At 49.1% G+C, this 19,774-nt stretch overlaps 1 pseudogene; it reads left to right on the top strand.

Moving 5' to 3' along the window:
• The window catches only part of LOC142246687 (RNA exonuclease 5-like), a 48,512-nt pseudogene extending 29,051 nt beyond the window's left edge, over nucleotides 1-19,461 (top strand).
• The last annotated feature ends 313 nt before the right edge of the window (nucleotides 19,462-19,774 follow it).

Here is a 19,774-nt window from a genome sequence, read left to right as displayed (position 1 = left end):
TTTTCTAAACTTACAGGACCGATGACAATCTGGATGATTATGATGAACAACCTGCCGCAATCCAATCGGCATCTGCTACTTCAGAGGCTGAAGTTGACCCATATGTAGCCAATACCCAAGAAACAGACAGACCTGACAGTCATCAAAGTGAACATCAAACCACTGACAGAGGTGTGTTATCAACAGTTAATAATCAGGAAACTTCAACACAACCCACTATTTCAAATCGTCAACCATCTCCTATAGCAACAAATGTCCCACGCTTTAATCCTATAACACTAAGGGGTCGAAGAATGAGAAGGGGGGATGATATGAGAAGTTTGCCCGAATTAATAGACACAAGAGTTATGAATATTATGAATAGTTTAGTTCCAGAAACTGATTGTGAACGGTTTTGTAGATCATTGTCAACAAGTCTATCCAAAATACATTCAGAACATCAGGATAGGGTTAGGGCTGCTATAATTACCCTTATAGATGCCTGTCAAAAAAATCCATTCCCAAATAATGTGCTACTAACAATAGAGCAGTGGCGCACTAATTTCCATGACACTAGTATTGATGTTGCCCCAACACAATCTATACCAATGTCTAACCAACCAACTACAACTGATATCACTAGTCAGTTGACAAATCCTACTTCTCGAACATATGATATTCCAAACATATTGAATGTCCCACAACCTTCTCATATATCAATGTGGCCTGCCCAACATACAAACATGCCCTCAACTAGTACATTACCATCAACAGTTAATGTTAACCCTACTTTCCCCAGTCAAATCCAGCAACTTAGTCAAGCTCAAATAAATCCTACAATTTATCCAACTCTACAAAGTATAAATCCAATATTAAATGTAAATCCATCTTTGTTCCATGGCCAAACTAGTGCACAATCACTATTACAGACCCCACACATTCCAAATCCTTATCCATACACTCAACAACCACAAAATCAGCCAAATATTATCTATAGTAAACCGATTGGGCAATCTGTGTATGCTCAAAACACACAGGTATTACCTTCTACCTCAGGTGCTGATGTGACAATATTGCCATGTACCAGTCGAACTATACCTACAACAAGTGTTACTCTAACATCTGCAGAAGCAGATTGTCACATAAGTGTGAGTCAAGAGTCGGGTAATAGTAACGATGCATTTTATGAATAATTTATTTGTTTAATTTTTATTTTCATATAATAAATTATTTTTTTGTATTTTTTTTTATTCTTAATAAAAATTGAATTATTAAAAAATGTATTAAAATGTTGCATTAAAAACCACATATATTACAAGGCTGATATTAATTGTTTTGCATGTTTTTTTTTGGTCATTTTTAAAAATATGCATAAGATCTTTAATGTTTTGATTTAAAAATAATGTATGTATCAAAAATTATTATTATTGTTATATTATGTTTTTTAACAAATTTGAGTCATTTTAAATAGGCTCAGTTGCTTAATCAATATGAAAAAATATTATTTCACAATCTTTATGATGTTAAATAAAGACTGATGTTTGAAAATAATATCTATGTTTATTTAATTGTTTATTATATTTTATTTTTTTAATAATGTTTTTTGCAAAATAACATACTATATTAAAAAGAATATGATGATCATGTAAACATGATATAGTTTACACATATATTATTTGTAATATCATTAGCAACAAAATAAATACTTACCTAAATGTCGAACACGACGGCACGATGCTATTCCTTGAAAGTTTGCAAAATATGTCATAAACATACACACAAAATTGATTACATTAATAATAAACCATTAAGATTACAGAAAATAAGCCATAATGCAGTGAGTATATGTCCAGGTCTGACACGGCTACGCGCTTTGTCGCACCCTAATGACATCATCAGTTTACATATGCCTGTGGGCGTGACTACACAGTACTGCTGAATTTATTACATAATTATTTTAAAAAAAAAATAACGTGTGGTTCCCAACCCAATTATAAACCAGCCAGGGAAACTCACACTGCAGAAGGCAGGTATTCTCAGGATGGGGAGCCCACGTTATGGGGAGCCACCCAACCTAACAATATCGGCCCTCTGATGGCCAGAATAGCCTCATCAATTAGATGAGACTGCTCTGGCACTTTTCCCGGCTCTTCCCGATTTGCCCTGGTGCGTTGGCAAATCGGGGTAATAAGGAGTTATTGGCAGCCCATAGCTGCCAATAAGTCCTAGATTAATCATGTCAGGCGTCTCCCCGAGATACCTTCCATGATTAATCTGTGACATTAAAAAACACACACACACACGAAAAAATAATTTATTAGAAATAAAAAACACTAACAAAGTTCCTCATCACCAATTTATTAACCCCGACAAAGCCCTCCATGTCTGGCGTAATCCATGGTCCTCCAGCGTCGCATCCAGCTCTGCTACATGCAGGTGACAGGAGCTGCAGAATACACCGCCGCTCCTGTCAGCTCCATGCAACAAATGAGGTGAGTAGCGCGATCAGCTGAGCTGTCACTGAGGTTACCTGCGACCACCGCTGGATCCAGCGGTGGCCGCGGGTAACCTCAGTGACAGCTCAGCTGATGTGCAGTGTGAGTTTCCCTGGCTGGTTTATAATTGGGTTGGGAACCACACGTTATTTTTTTTTTTAAAATAATTATGTAATAAATTCAGCAGTACTGTGTAGTCACGCCCACAGGCATATGTAAACTGATGATGTCATTAGGGTGCGACAAAGCGCGTAGCCGTGTCAGACCTCGACATATACTCACTACATTATGGCTTATTTTCTGTAATCTTAATGGTTTATTATTAATGTAATCAATTTTGTGTGTATGTTTATGTTTACATTATTTATTTTACTACACAGTATAGACACGCCCACCGGCTGCTGTGATTGGGTGCAGTGAGACAGCTGTCACTCAGCGTGGTGGGCGTGTGTGACTGCAACCAATCACAGGCGCCGGTGGGCGGGTAAAGCAGGGAATACTAGATTGATTAATGGGCGGCCGGCTTTTTCAAAAAAGTAATAGCCGCCAAAGTTTTTAAAACTGCCGTGCAGCACCGCGCCGGACATCGGGGAACGATAAGTATGAGAGACGCCTGCTAAATTCAGTCAAAGGATTAGCGGTCACCGGTGAGTCCTTCACGGGTGACCGCTAATCATTACGCGGCACACAGAAAGAGCCGCAGCATGACAATGAAGTCGGGTGAAGTTCACCTGAGTTCATTCTCATCGCGTAACTCTGTCTGCTGTCTGCCGACATGCATCAACGACATTGTGCATCACACACACACACGGAACATTTTACACGAACACACACACGTCAGTTATTTCACTCACGCACACAAGAACATTTCACACACACACACATACGGTTAGCATACGGGATACATACGCAGGCCACACATACCATAAAAACGGACCTAAAAAACGGAAAACTGACCCGAAAAACGGCCCGTTTTACACGGACATGGTTTTCACGGCTGTGTGTTTCAGGCCTTAGAGAGATTTTCCAGGATCAGAACGTGTCCCCATTCACATGACTTTGGCGGAGCTGTGACACCAGATACATCCTAAGGGCTAGTGTGGCGATGTTTATGGAAGAGCAAACTCTTTCTAAGGACTCTTTTAGATATCCGTGCACAGACCAGAATGCACAGACTGGCCGCAACATTCCCAACCACAGCATGATCGTTTCATATATTTTTGTGAGGTTGTCACACTTGGCATAAGAGACCCCTGGCCTGTCCGTTCACAGAGAGACCGCAAAGCAACGGACTGACCGGGGGGCTCCTGACTGGAGCGCGACAGCCTCATAGACATATATGAGAGCCCTTAGTCATCCTCCTCGGGCTCCCCGCAGTCATCGTCGTCATCCTCCTCAATAATGGAGTATACGACGCTTAATAGAAAACACTGTACGACTGCGGGGACCCTGTAATGGACCATATTTTGCCCCCCACAAGGTAGTGAGCAACAAACAAGATGGCCTAAATACCTTGGGCTCTATCTAAAGTCCATCCAGCATCCCCTGGAACCTGTTCCGCTCTGGTCAGAAGAGCCTCACCACAGATCAAAATGCACGGACAACTGAAGAGCCCTTAGGGTGAGGCATTTGGAGCAAGTACTGAGTGAAATGTTTCCGAATCGCTCTAAAAAAAATGTGGGTTCTGCTCAGTTTACACTGTCAAAGCTCAGCAAAAAGATCAGTGCGCGCTTACCTTAAAGGGGTGGTTCACTGCTCTGCAATAGTGGCCACATCTCTGTAAAACTGATAGTGAAGGATATTTCTAAATACCTTGTGTTGCCAATTCAGCCTCAGAGCGGTACTATCAAGGTCCACTCATCCCCATGAAGTGACCTCTGAGCTCCGGTGATGTGACCTCAACTTCCAGTTGACCTGACATCTCCGAGCCCGGCCCCAGTCTTCCTTTCACCGCTCGTCATAGTGCAGCATGTCATGCGTTCTTTCCTTCGCTGCAAAGTGTCGCAAGCAGGAGCGATGCTGGGCTGTGACGAGCGGTGAAACACCACCCACAGCCAGTCACTCAGGAAGATTGGAATAGCAAATATACTCCGGCACACTGAAAGAATTATATGAGAGAAATCCAAAATGGTGCTCAAAGAAGGGAATTTTGTTACTTACCGTAAATTCCTTTTCTTCTAGCTCCTATTGGGAGACCCAGACGATTGGTGTATAGCTACTGCCTCCGGAGGCCACACAAAGCATTACACTAAAAAGTGTAAGGCCCCTCCCCTTCTGGCTATACACCCCCAGTGGGATCACTGGCTCACCAGTTTTAGTGCAAAAGCAAGAAGGAGGAAAGCCAATAACTTGGTTAAACAAATTCACTCCGAGTAACATCGGAGAACTGAAAAACCGTTCAACATGAACAACATGTGTACCCGAAAAAACCCAAAAATCCCGAAGGACAACAGGGCGGGTGCTGGGTCTCCCAATAGGAGCTAGAAGAAAAGGAATTTACGGTAAGTAACAAAATTCCCTTCTTCTTCGGCGCTCCATTGGGAGACCCAGACGATTGGGACGTCCAAAAGCTGTCCCTGGGTGGGTAAAGAAATACCTCATGTTAGAGCTGCGAAGACAGCCCTCCCCTACGGGGAGGCAACTGCCGCCTGCAGGACTCATCTACCTAGGCTGGCGACCGCCGAAGCATAGGTATGCACCTGATAATGTTTGGTGAAAGTGTGCAGACTCGACCAGGTAGCTGCCTGGCACACCTGTTGAGCCGTAGCCTGGTGTCGCAATGCCCAGGACGCACCCACGGCTCTGGTAGAATGGGCCTTCAGCCCTGATGGAACCGGAAGCCCAGCAGAACGGTAGGCTTCAAGAATTGGTTCTTTGATCCATCGAGCCAGGGTGGCTTTGGAAGCCTGCGACTCTTTGCGCTTACCAGCGACAAGGACAAAGAGTGCATCGGAGCGGCGCAGGGGCGCCGTGCGGGAAATGTAGATTCTGAGTGCTCTCACCAGATCTAACAAATGTAAATTCTTCTCATACCGATGAACTGCATGAGGACAAAAAGAAGGCAAAGAGATATCCTGATTAAGATGAAAAGAGGATACCACCTTCGGGAGAAACTCCTGAATGGGACGCAGCACTACCTTGTCCTGGTGGAAGACCAGGAAAGGAGCCTTGGATGACAGCGCTGCCAGCTCAGACACTCTCCGAAGAGATGTGATCGCTACCAGAAAAGCCACTTTCTGTGATAGTCTAGAAAGTGAAACCTCCCTCAGAGGCTCGAAGGGCGGCTTCTGGAGGGCAACTAGTACCCTGTTCAGATCCCATGGATCTAACGGCCGCTTGTACGGGGGTACAATATGACAAACCCCCTGCAGGAACGTGCGCACCTTAGGAAGTCGTGCTAGACGCTTTTGAAAAAAGACGGATAGCGCCGAGACTTGCCCTTTAAGGGAGCCGAGCGACAAACCTTTTTCTAACCCAGATTGCAGGAAAGAAAGAAAGGTAGGCAATGCAAAAGGCCAGGGAGACACTCCCTGAGCAGAGCACCAGGATAAGAATATCCTCCACGTTCTGTGGTAGATCTTAGCGGACGTGGGCTTCCTAGCCTGTCTCATGGTGGCAACGACCCCTTGGGATAATCCTGAAGACCCTAGGATCCAGGATTCAATGGCCACACAGTCAGGTTCAGGGCCGCAGAATTCCGATGGAAAAACGGCCCTTGGGACAGTAAGTCTGGTCGGTCTGGTAGTGCCGACGGTTGGCCGACCGTGAGATGCCACAGATCCGGATACCACGCCCTCCTTGGCCAGTCTGGGGCGACGAGTATGACGCGGCTGCAGTCGGATCTGATCTTGCGTAGCACTCTGGGCAAGAGTGCCAGAGGTGGAAACACATAAGGGAGCCGGAACTGCGACCAATCTTGCACTAAGGCGTCTGCCGCCAGAGCTCTGTGATCGCGAGACCGTGCTATGAAGGTTGGGACCTTGTTGTTGTGCCTGGACGCCATTAGGTCGACGTCCGGCCTTCCCCAGCGGCTACAGATTTCCTGAAACACGTCCGGGTGAAGGGACCGTTCCCCTGCGTCCATGCCCTGGCGGCTGAGGAAGTCTGCTTCCCAGTTTTCTACGCCGGGGATGTGAACTGCGGATACGGTGGAGGCCGTGGCTTCCACCCACATCAGAATCCGCCGGACTTCCTGGAAGGCTTGCCGACTGCGTGTCCCTCCTTGGTGATTGATGTATGCCACCGCTGTGGAGTTGTCCGACTGAATTCGGATCTGCTTTCCTTCCAGCCACTGCTGGAAGGCTAGTAGGGCAAGATACACTGCTCTGATTTCCAGAACATGGATCTGAAGGGTGGACTCCTGCTGAGTCCACGTACCCTGAGCCCTGTGGTGGAGAAAAACTGCTCCCCACCCTGACCGACTCGCGTCTGTCGTGACTACCGCCCAAGACGGTGGTAGGAAGGATCTTCCCTGTGATAATGAGGTGGGAAGAAGCCACCATTGCAGAGAGTCCTTCTGTGAAAAGGATACTTTCCTGTTCAGGGATGTTGACTTCCCGTCCCATTGGCGGAGAATGTCCCAATAAAGAGGACGCAGATGAAACTGCGCAAACGGAACCGCCTCCATTGCCGCCACCATCTTCCCGAGGAAGTGCATGAGGCGTCTTAAGGAGTGCGACTGACCTTGACGGAGAGTCTGCACCCCAGTCTGTAGTGACCGCTGCTTGTCCAGCGGAAGCTTCACTAGCGCTGAGAGGGTATGAAACTCCATGCCAAGATACGTTAGTGATTGGGTCGGTGACAGGTTTGACTTTGAGAAGTCGATGATCCACCCGAACGTCTGGAGAGTCTCCAGCGCAACATTCAGGCTGAGTTGGCATGCCTCTTGAGAGGGTGCCTTGACAAGTAGATCGTCCAAGTAAGGGATCACAGAGTGTCCCTGTGAGTGCAAGACTGCTACCACTGCCGCCATGACCTTGGTGAACACCCGTGTGGCTGTCGCCAGACCGAATGGCAGAGCTACGAACTGAAGATGGTCGTCTCCCATCACGAAACGTAGAAAACATTGGTGCTCTGTAGCAATCGGCACGTGGAGATAAGCCTCTTTGATGTCTATTGATGCTAGGAAATATCCTTGAGACATTGAGGCAATGACGGAGCGGAGGGCTACATCCGGAACCGCCTGGCCTCCACGTGCTTGTTGAGCAGTTTTAGGTCCAGAACGGAACGGAAAGAGCCATCCTTTTTTGGCACCACAACCAGATTGGAGGAAAACCGTGTCTTGTTCCTGAAGAGGAACAGGGATTACCACTCCTTCTGCCTGCAGAAGAGCATCGGCTCGGTGGGGAGGTGGGGACGTTCTGAAGAATCGAGTCGGAGGACGAGAACAGAACTCTGTCCTGTGCACGTGGGCACAATGTCCCTCACCCACCGGTCTGTGACCTGTGGCAGCCAAATGTCGCCAAAGGCGAGCGAGTCTGCTATCAACCGCGGATGCGGAGAGATGAGAGAGCTGAGAGTCATGAGGAGACCGCCGTGGTAGCGGTTCCTCCGGCTGCCTTCCTTGGGCGTGATTGAGCCCCCGGAAACTGAGCCCCTCTGAGGCTTTTCAGCTCTTTTGGACGAGGACAATTGGGACCTGCCCGAGCTTGGGAAGGACCGAAACCTCGACTGTCCTTCCAGGACAGCATTAATAGGGTAAGTCGCAATGCAGACATTGCGAGGTTACGGACGCCCCTGCAGCACAAATGTACATATGCTCAAGACCAGCTGTGCAAGAACAGCTGAAGAGCTTAGGGAGCCCATACGGCTGTAAATGCCTGAGCAACCGACACGCCGATAGCCTCATAGACAGATTTCAACCAGAGTCCATCTGTCTGGCATCTTTAAGTGAAGTCCCTCCACTGCAACTATAGCTCTAGCCGCAAGCCTGGAGATTGGAGAATCCACCTTTGGACCCTGGGTCCCGCGCTTGACCACGTCAGGGGGAAAAGGATAACGTGTATCCTTAATACGTTTGGAGAAAACGCTTATCTGGTAAGCGTGGTGTTCCTGGACTGCTTCTCTGAAGTCAGCGTGGCCAGAAAAATACTCAATATACGTTTGAGCTACTGAAATGGGACTTCTCCTGCTGTGAAGCTGACTCCTCCGCTGGGGGAGCTGAGGGAGAAAGATCCAACATTCCATTGATGGACGCTATAGGATCATTCCTTATGGCGTCACCATCCGGTGTATCCGGATTGAGAGCGTTGTCAGGATCAAAGTCCTGATGAGCTACGTCTGCCTCATCATACAGAGAGCCTCCTGGGACCCCCCCGGAGCACCGATTTTATTCCCAATGAGGGTGGCCAGGGAGCAATGATCCAGATTGCCCATGGCCTGTCCGGACTGCAAGTCTCTATCCCATTGCAACTCCATCCCTGTCCTTGGACAGGGTTGACAGGTGGTTCCTTTGGCCACATCTAGTAGAGACCCCAGCTGACCAAGTGCTCCAGGGGAGCATTGCACACAATGGGGTTCAGTGCCGTGGAACAGTATCACATGCAGTAAAAACAGCATCGAAAGCCTGTGTTGCTTATATGCTGCTGCCGACTAGCCATCTAGGACATAGAGCCAAGAATGGCGACCGTACAATGCAATGTATAACATACAAGCATAAAGTACAAATGAACACTGCAGCACATGCAATACAAGCAGCATAGAAAGCCTGTGCCTTGGCACCCCTGCTTTTCTGCTGCTGTAGACTAGCCATCTAGGGGAATATAGCCCAGAATATCGACCATACAGTGCAATGTATAGCATACAAGCATAAGTACAAATGAACACTGCAACCCCTGCAATACAAGCAGCATAGAAAAAACCTGTGCCTCAGCACCCCTGCTTTTCTGCTGCTGTAGCCTAGTCATTCTAGGCGAAAATAGCCCAGACTAGCGACCGTACAGTGCAGTGTATAGCATACAAGCATAAATACACATGAACACTTCAGCACATGCAATACAAGCAGCATAGAAAGCCTGTGCCTTAGCACCCCTGCTTTCCTGCTGCTGATGTGTCGCCATCTAAGAGGGCATATAGCCAAAAATAGCGACCTATGCAGTGTAAGCATAAAAATACAAATGGACAACTGCGGTATTTAGTGGGGTCAGCACTTCAGGTGCCGCTTACCGCCCGCCTATAAGCGGGTGTGTGGTCGCCCTAGTCCTGTGCCTGGTTGCCCAGAGTCCGATCTCTCAGCTCGGACTGCAGGAATGGCTGCCGGCGTCCTCTCCAGCTCGTGTGAGTAGGGGCGGGCCGTGGGCGTGCCCCCAAGTCAGAGCGGGAAACCGGCGTCCCCCAGTGTCCAGTGAGAGGGCTGGAGCATGTAAATAAGGCTCCAGCCCTCGGCGCTGCTGATTGTACAGCGTCTCTCCCCTACCCTGATTGACAGGGTGGGGGCGGGAACGAAGCGGAGCTAGGCCGCAAAAGCCGGGGACTGGATTTATAAGCGCCGCCGCCGTAAAAGCGCGGTCGGCGCTAAGTCCCCGGCGCACTACAAGTCCCAGCCGCGCCGCCGCTCCCGGAGCGTCCGGCGCGGTAGTTCCCCATACATAAAGTCACTCAGCTAGGCTGCAGTGACTGTAACCCTTTACTGTCCCCGGCGCACTAGCACACCCAGCAAGTCTGGAGTGTGCTGTGCCTGTGTGTACGGGGACACAGAGTACCTGAATGGTGCAGGGCCATGTCCCTGAACGGTACCCAGCTCCGTATCCAGCAGGTTCAATGGGTCTGTGGATGGAGCCCGGCCTCAGGGCTTTGGGGCCGGTAAGATCCCACTTCCTCAGAGCCCCTCAGGGGGATGTGGAAGGAAAACAGCATGTGGGCTCCAGCCTCCGTACCAGCAATAGGTACCTCAACCTTACAAACCACAAGCGGGGTGAGAAGGGAGCATGCTGGGGGCCCTATATGGGTCCTCTTTTCTTCCATCCGATATAGTCAGCAGCTACTGCTGACTAAACAGTGGAGCTATGCGTGGATGTCTGACCTCCTTCGCACAAAGCAGAAAACTGGAGAGCCAGTGATCCCACTGGGGGTGTATAGCCAGAAGGGGAGGGGCCTTACACTTTTTAGTGTAATGCTTTGTGTGGCCTCCGGAGGCAGTAGCTATACACCAATCGTCTGGGTCTCCCAATGGAGCGCCGAAGAAAATTCATATTTATTATTTTGTATTCTTATAGTGTTCACCGTCCACGACGGTGAACACTATAAGAATACAAAATAATAAATATGAATTTTTGAGCACCATTTTGGATTTCTCTCATATAATTCTTTCAGTGTGCCGGAGTATATTTGCTATTGTATTGTTATTTTTTCTCCAGAGCACCTATTGACAGTAGTGGTCGAGCCAGGTCCTTTTTGTACAAAATTGACTCAGGAAGATTGGGGCCACCTCGGTGATGTCAGGTCAACTGGAAGTTGAGGTAACATCACCAGAACCTCAGAGGTCACAGAGCCTAGGGGGGGGTCACTGCATGGTGATGAGCTGACCTCCATAGCGCCGCTCACAGGTGGAATTGGCTGAACAAGGTATTTAGGAAAAGCCTTCCCTATCAGTTTTACAGGGATGTGGCCACTATTGCACAGCAGTGAACCACCTCTTTAACTTTCCAATCTAAATGCATAATTTTTGGACAGTTTTGGCTAAAAAAAAACCCAGTGTGAAAATCCCTTAAATTTAAAAACTTCTTCATTTAAAAAGATGTGCGGCTCCCCATCTCCGCATCATCGTCTTATTATAAGGTGGTGGTTGTGCAGGGCCCATCATTGCCTCGTTGGTGCTGTCATCGCTCGGTCTCTCTTTTGGTCACGTGTTTTGTAGTCATCCTCAGATTTCACATAGGTGGGTAATATTTGCCCGCGGTGCACCAGCCACACACACTTCACTATGCTGCCATCTTATTATATGCACATTCTCACCTTAAGGTAACCCACAAGTTTGGGGAATTGATGACTATGTATGCGGGGCCCTTCCGGAGCGGTGTGTGCTTGAAGTCATTGAGGATTCATTTTGGGAGCTGCGGTCCTATTCTCTCATTGAGAACTGTATCAGATACTTTACAGAGGACTGTGCTCACCTGGTTTGTGAGGTCTCTTTTTTTTTACCCCCTCAGATTTCAGATAACCCCTTTAACACCCTCTCGATATTCCGCACCTCCAGATCTGAGCCTGCTCCGTACATTGCAGATGCCGGCTGTGTTATGTAGCTAGACCTGATCGCAACAATGTTAAAGGGCTTTGAAATGATGGCCGTCACTGCTGGTGGTCATTGTCACCCCTTGCCTTACACTTTGGGGTGCTGCTGCATAACTGTGGCCTACTGAAAGCCTCAAATATCATATACTTCATAGATTTCACAATGTACAGCAATACTGCGTGTGTGTGTGTCTGTGTGCGTGTATAATATATATATATATATATATATATATATATATATATATATATATATATATATATATATATATACACACACACACTACCTGGCTTCGTCCAGGTTAATAACTGTTGTTAACAAAATAGAATGTATTAACAAAAATTTATTCTGCACACAAACACCACAGAACACATAGATAGAAATGTAATTATTAAAAGGCAAAAACTAAGCTAATAGAAGCATTTCACAACATATATTTCAACGCCACAGATATTCCACACAGATTTAACTAAATTGGCCAAGTAATGTGCTCCGTCTGTCTCTGTCCAGGTCTGTCTCTGTCCCTGTCTGTCTCTGTCCCGGTCTGTCTCTGTCCCGGTCTGTCTCTGTCCCGGTCTGTCTCTGTCCCGGTCTGTCTCTGTCCCGGTCTGTCTCTGTCCCGGTCTGTCTCTGTCCCGGTCTGTCTCTGTCCCGGTCTGTCTCTGTCCCGGTCTGTCTCTGTCCCGGTCTGTCTCTGTCCCGGTCTGTCTCTGTCCCGGTCTGTCTCTGTCCCGGTCTGTCTCTGTCCCGGTCTGTCTCTGTCCCGGTCTGTCTCTGTCCCGGTCTGTCTCTGTCCCGGTCTGTCTCTGTCCCGGTCTGTCTCTGCCCCGGTCTGTCTCTGCCCCGGTCTGTCTCTGCCCCGGTCTGTCTCTGCCCCGGTCTGTCTCTGCCCCGGTCTGTCTCTGCCCCGGTCTGTCTCTGTCCCGGTCTGTCTCTGTCCCGGTCTGTCTCTGTCCCGGTCTGTCTCTGTCCCGGTCTGTCTCTGTCCCGGTCTGTCTCTGCCCCGGTCTGTCTCTGCCCCGGTCTGTCTCTGCCCCGGTCTGTCTCTGCCCCGGTCTGTCTCTGCCCCGGTCTGTCTCTGCCCCGGTCTGTCTCTGCCCCGGTCTGTCTCTGCCCCGGTCTGTCTCTGCCCCGGTCTGTCTCTGCCCCGGTCTGTCTCTGCCCCGGTCTGTCTCTGCCCCTGTCTGTCTCTGCCCCTGTCTGTCTCTGCCCCTGTCTGTCTCTGCCCCTGTCTGTCTCTGCCCCTGTCTGTCTCTGCCCCTGTCTGTCTCTGCCCCTGTCTGTCTCTGCCCCTGTCTGTCTCTGCCCCTGTCTGTCTCTGCCCCTGTCTGTCTCTGCCCCTGTCCCTGTCTGTCTCTGTCCCTGTCTGTCTCTTTCACCGTTTGTCTCTTTCACCGTTTGTCTCTTTCACCGTTTGTCTTTTTCCCTGTCTCTTTCCCTGTCTGTCTCTGTCTGTCTTTGATTATCCGTCTTCCCACCGACATCTTATTACCTCACATATAAGCTTCTTATACTTTGAATGTCTTTTTTTCTATAGCAACCAATCACAGCTCCTACTAATAACCAGTAGTTCCAGGCTCCATTTACTTTAATGGAGCCATGTTTTTTGGAGAGTAACTGTAAAGCATGGGTTTACATTTTCCTGTCAAAACAGTGTACGACGTTCCCTGGGTCACATGAGGTGTGTCTGCAAAATTTCGTGATTGTAAATGCGACGGTGCGGATACACTTTTCGTTTCACTTTTTCCCCATTATGTAGATAGGGGCAAAATGATTGATAAATTGGAACGCACGGGGTTAAAATTTCGCCTCATAACATAGCCTATGACGCTCTCGGGGTCCAGACGTGTGAGTGTGCAAAATTTTGTGGCTGTAGCTGCGACGGTGCAGATGCCAATCCCGGACATACATACATACATACATACATTCAGCTTTATAGATTAGATGTGCGTGTATACATATAATGTATGTGTATGTGTGTGTAGAACTTCTCTGCAGAAAAGCAAGCCATCGTGTGACTGTTAGAAAAAAAAAATATGGTTCTTGGTAAAAGGGCAGGAAAAAAACTATCAAAAACAAACGCTTGGTCCTTAAGGGGTTAATAACTTTGCGTTCTATACATTCTTGGGAAAGAATTTTGTAAATTCATAAAGTAAAAATGTCCACATAGGAGAATGCAGGTTCCTACATACTGACGTGTCTTCTCCTCTCCAGCCTTATGTCTGCATCAAGTACAGCGTCCCAGAAGCCGCACATTTCGCCGTAGAGCTTCTCAATGGTTCATGTCTTGACGGGAGTCCTGTAAAGGTAGGCGGCCATAGACGGAACCTCCGATCTGCCCCCTCCCCGGCTGGGACCTCACGTCTTCACACTGTTGGAGCCCGGCTTTATATGACGGGGAGCCCCTGACTGGCCAGCCTGGTTGTGGCTTGTTATGCCCTCTTTTCCCTGGTGCATCGTAAAGGATTAATCCTCCATTGCTTGTTCCCTTCCCGGATCCGGATGTGAGGCAGTCCTCCTTCCCCCCTACCCCTTTGGGAGTATATATTTCTGTGACCGAAGTGCTTCCGGCCTCTTTGATCTGCGATCGAGAGCTGCACCCCCTATTGTGCTGCGCTGTTCTTTATCTGTGCTTTACAGGATGGCGTCGCCCTTGGAAGCTGCTATCAGGGAGAGGGTAAGCAGGGAGGGAGCTGAATGGCTTGCAGCACTCCTGCCAGAGCCTGCTCCTGTCCCGGTGCCTCTGTTATTAGATATAGCAGGCCGGAGGTCTGGGCGTAAGCCACGCCCCCCGAAGCATTTGAGCCCGCCTACCTTTCGGGCCCGAGGATCACGTTGCCCTGCCACTCGGCAACATGGGAGGATACCTTCCAGCATTCAGCAACCAGGGAAGGACCTGCACCTTGTTGAGGAGGTTACACCTCCCGCTTTTGGCCCACCCCCTAGCCAAGCTGGGCAATGGGTGGGCGGGACAAGTTTGAATAACACTTCTGCTAAGTGTTTGGCCACTTCACAGGGGGGGGGGGGGGGAGTTACAGCTTCCAGCGTCCTCAGCCTCGTACAGCAGAATCACAACATCAGCGTCTGCCCTGCTCTGCCCACTAGTGATGGGCAGTCCGGCTCTTTTTGGTGATCCGGTTCCTATGGCTCCGTTCACCAAAAAGAGCCGGATCTTTCAGCTCGTTCTCGGCTCCTTATTAAATATATGTGTTCACCCCAGGTGAACACATATTTAAGATTAAAGAACCGCCGCCAAAGCCCCGCCCACCCGCGGCCAAGCCCCGCCCACATACAAACGGCCAGTTAGACTGCTGAGTGGGCGGAGTTTAGTCGCGGGTGGGCGGGGTTTGACGGCGAAAAGAGCCGTTTAGATATTTTTAGTGGCTCACACTAGTGATCCGGCTCCTGTCGTTCACAGCAGGGAGCCGGATCTTTGTGTCGGATCGTTCGCGACCGACACATCACTACTGCCCACGGCCATATTTACAGCCTGCATTAATGGGGGGTACTCACAGTGCCAGCTCCTCATCTGTGGATGAAGCTGGGCATTGTGTGAGCCACAGGCAGCCTCAGCTGCTGGTGGTTCAGTCTGGGGACAATCAGATGGTTGCTCCTGGGGCCTCTGGGAGTCAGCAATCATTAAGGTCCCCAGTTTGCTCCCCTTCCTCCTTCTACAGACTTTCCCCTAGTGCATACAGCTGTCCTGCAGCCCCTTCCCAATGTACAGCTGCTGATGGCTGGCAGTCAAACATCCCCCCCCCCCTCTGATTACATCGCCACAGCCCCCCTTTCCCAGTCACTGATAATGCACCAGGTGCCTGCTGGAGGATTTAACCCCTCTCAAGCTGCTGACACTCTCCTGGCTTCTGCCATTGCCCCTTTGCAGCCAGGTGTTTCTGCGGAATCTAGTGCTATTTCCACAGCTGCAGGTAACTCTTTGTTACTGGGTTTATCAAACCAGCAAGGGATGATGCCTACCGTTTCCACTGTTTCTGTTCCACCTGTTACAGCCTCCAACGGGGCCTCGCCAGGCCTGGGTCGTTTGAGACGAGGCAGGAGAAGACATCACAGGTCGTCTTCCTCCTCGTATGACTCGGATAGAGGATCTTATAGCCGTCGTAGCCGGCATAGGTACCGAAGGAGACGGCGTTCCATTTCCCGTCGGAGTCGTCGGTCACGATACTCGAGATACCGTTCGTCTTCATCCTCGGGATCCCGTGGTCGAGCATCAAGACGGCATTCACCTTGTCGTTCTCGGGATGAACAGCCAGGTCAGGCCGCGCAAGGAGGCCCTACGTCATCGGTGATCCTAGAGCCTGAGGCACCAGTTGGTGAGTTTGATTATTCGGGTGCTTGGGGCGGGGTGGGGGACAAGTATGTTAAAGTGGACACGTTGAGAAGCATTTTAAGTGGGGATAAGGTGGTTTTGAACCCTAAACTGTTGCCTCAAAGCGTGTCCCCTTCGCCCCTCCCGCCTGTTCGCGCAGATATTCATAGGGACGTTTTCTATTGTGGTGTTGCCCCTTTGGGTTCCCACCTGGATCAGGAGACCATAAATAAGATCTGGACCAATGATTATATAGATATTTGGTCCTTATTATCGCCAGAACAAAGCTCGGTTGACCGTGAAAAGCGGCCCGTGGACAGGCTGTATGAGCGCCGTCCTAAGATTGCGAAGTCCATAAATAATTGTCTTCAAGCGGTTTTTGTCTTAGGCTGTGTCATGGGTAGAAAGCATCCTGAGCGGTGCTCGGAACTTTTTCTATACATGGACACAATTTATAATTAGTTTAAGACGCATGGCGGTTCCGCTTGGTGGAGATATGATGAGGATTTCCGGCGTCGCCTTGCTCTTAATCCGCAACTTGGTAGGGGTGTTAAAGCCACAGATTCATGGCTGCGCCTTATGATGGCCCAAAGGACATTCCGGGGCCCCGGGCCAGCAGCCTGGCTCGGGGCCAGTTTCGGCCCGCAGGCCTGGCACCTGCTGGCTGTTTAATGACGGCCACTGCAGGTACTTCGGATTATGTAAATACAAGCATGAATGCTCGGCATGTGGTAGGCCCACATGCACTCGTTAAGTGCTCCCGCCCTGCTCAAAAAGCCACCTCCAGTAGGTCAACCCCACAACAAGAAATTAAGGACCCCGGTGAACGTCTCCGCGATGGAGCCGTGGCTAAGCAGGTACCACAATAAAGTGGCAGCTGCGGGTTGGTTTCACGTTCGGATTTTTCATACCTTTTCGGTATTCTGTGACCCCGTCGTTTTCCTCTAACCTGAAATCGGCCAGAGAGCTTCCATGTGTTGTTTAAAAAAATAGCGAAAGGAGTTGTCCCTTGGTCGCATGGAAGGGCCTTTTGCTTCACTCCCTTTCTCCAACCTTAGGGTATCCCCTTTGGGTGTAGTCCCTAAGAAGGAGCCTGGAGAATACAGGTTGATCCACCACTTATCTCATCCCCGAGGCTCATCCGTAAATGACGGAATTAGTGAGGAAGCGTCTTCGGTGGTTTATGCCTCTTTTGATCATGCAGTTTTGATGGTTCAGCAAGCCGGGCGTGGTGCGCTAATGGCTAAAATCAGACATCAAGTCCGCTTTCCGCCTTTTGCCTGTACATCCGGATTTCCATCACCTTTTGGGTTGTGTCGTCGATGGGGCTTATTATTATAATACTTGTCTGCCCATGGGGTGTGCAATTTCATGCAGGCATTTTGAGCTTTTCAGCAGTTTCCTGGAATGGGTCATTAAAGATGATTCAGGCTCTAAGTTGGTCACTCACTACTTGGATGACTTCTTGTTTGTCGTTCCAGCAGGTTCGGACAGGTGCAGCAATGTTCTGATGAGGTTTAAGGAGTTAATGGGCGTTTTTGGTGTCCCATTATCTTAGGAAAAAACTGTGGGTCCTCTTTCGTGCCTTTCATTTTTAGGCATTGAAATTGATACCATGGACATGGTTTTCCGTTTACCTGTTGAAAAAATTGATAAGCTTCTAGGTTTGATAGATGGTTTCCTTTCCCTTAAGAAAGTTACGTTGGCACAGATGCAGTCCCTCCTGGGGTCTTTGGCTTTTGCGTGCCGCATTATGCCGATGGGCAGGATTTTTTCCAGGCGACTGGCCATGGCCATGCGAGGTGTTCAGCTTTCACACCATAGGATTCGAATAGGCCTCCCGTTAAGGGCGGACTTACAAGTGTGGAGGAGTTTTTTGTTGCAATATAATAGTCGCACTTGCTTCCAAGGCGAGGAGCGTTCGTGTCAGGACCTCCCTCTGTTTGCTGACGCGGCCGACTCTGTTGGTTTTGGAGTTATTTTTCGGGACCAGTGGTGTGCTGAGCGTTGGCCATCCAGATGGATTGAATGTGAATGGACAAAAAAAACTCACGCTGCTCGAGCTCTTTACATTGGTGGTGGCGGTTGTTATTTGGGGTGAGGAATTGGCCAATTCTCGAGTTTGTTTCTGGTCCGACAATGAAAGTGTTGTCCACGCTGTGAATCATTTGTTGTCTTCTTCACTTCCGGTTGTGAAGCTGATTTGTTTCTTGGTGTTGAGATGCTTGTCCCTTAATATTTGGGTTCGTGCTTGGCACGTGCCGGGTATAAAGAATAATATGGCTGATGCGCTTTCACGTTTTGATTTCCAGAAATTCCGGGAGCTTGCTCCATTGGTCAGTCAGCAAGGAGCAACGTGCCCGGACTACCTCTGGGAGGTGCCGGAGGCCCCCTGATGCCGCTGGTTTGTGCCTCCATAGCTTCATCAACATGGACGGCGTACGGTAAGGCTTGGCAAGAGTGGTGTGTTTGTGCAGGTAATCTGCCAGTTGCTTCATCTAGCTCAGCCAGGATTGAGGCCTTGGAGCGTTACTTGCAGCAGCTCCATGCCGCTGGTTCGTCAGCGGCTTTGGCTAAGAATAGGCTGTCAGGTTTGGCCTTTCATTTTAAACTGCGCGGATGGGAGGATGGTACAAAATGTTTTATTTTGTGCCAGGCTTTAAAGGGTTGGGAAAGATTAAGGGAGCAGAAGTTGCTTAGGCGTCCAATTTCTTTTTCGCTTTTGCAGCGTCTTATAGTAAATACTAATTCGATTTGTAGTTCACCTTTTGAAGCGATTTTATTTGCTGCTGCATTCGGGATTGCATTTTTCGGGGCCCTGCGGGTTAGTGAGCTGGCGGCCCCTTTGGCGCGGGTTCCTGGGGGACTGCAAGATAACGATGTCGCTTTTTGCAACGGCGGTATACGCATTCGTATTCGGCGTTCGAAGACGGACCCGACGGGTAGTGGGTTGTGGTTCCCCCTGTTTTCTATTACTGGCCCTATTTGCCCTATCAAATTAGTTTCTGATTATTTGGCTGTTCGCCCTGAAAGTCCTTCGTTTTTTGCGCATGCTGACGGGTCCCCGTTGACTAGATTCCAGTTTTTGGCGGTTTTGCGACGGATTTTGATTTTCTTGGGTCTCCCTCCGGGTGAGTTTGGTACCCATTCGTTTAGAATTGGCGCAGCTACAGAAGCCGCACGCGCAGGCATAATGAATGTGGACATTAGGAGGGTTGGCAGATGGCGCTCGGGGTGTTTCTTTCGTTATATCAGGCCTGAACTGCTTACGCTTTGATAACCGTTATTTGCATCTGACTTTTAGTATTTTCTTGTTTCAGGTTGTTCCAGGCCAAGTGTTTGGGTCCTGGGACACTCTTATGTTTATTGGGCTGGGCAGAGGGCCGAGATACGTCCTGGTGGTAAATCACTCGGTTTTGTTAATGCGAAAGTGAATTGGAGAGGCATCCTGGGGCTTACGTGGTCACAAGTGCTTCCGGAAGTTGTGAATATATCAAGAACCGCTGTCGGACCAGTCGTTTTGGTTTTTCATGCGGGGGGCAACGATTTGTGCTCAATACAGATGACGGAGCTTCTTACGCTTATGCTAGCGGATATTGATAAGTTCCCCGCGTTTTTCTCACAAGTAGTTATTGTATGGTCGGAGACAGTACCCAGGGTGGTGTTGCGCGGAGCGCGGGATTGGGCAGGTATGGAAAGAACCCGCAGGACCATAAACCATCGTATTTCACGGTTTGTGCATTTTAA

Source organism: Anomaloglossus baeobatrachus, chromosome 7 (assembly GCF_048569485.1).
Source record: "Anomaloglossus baeobatrachus isolate aAnoBae1 chromosome 7, aAnoBae1.hap1, whole genome shotgun sequence".
Classification (NCBI taxonomy): Eukaryota; Metazoa; Chordata; class Amphibia; order Anura; family Aromobatidae; genus Anomaloglossus; species Anomaloglossus baeobatrachus.
Note: the sequence above shows the minus strand (reverse complement) of the source record. Positions and strands in the feature narration are given on the sequence as shown.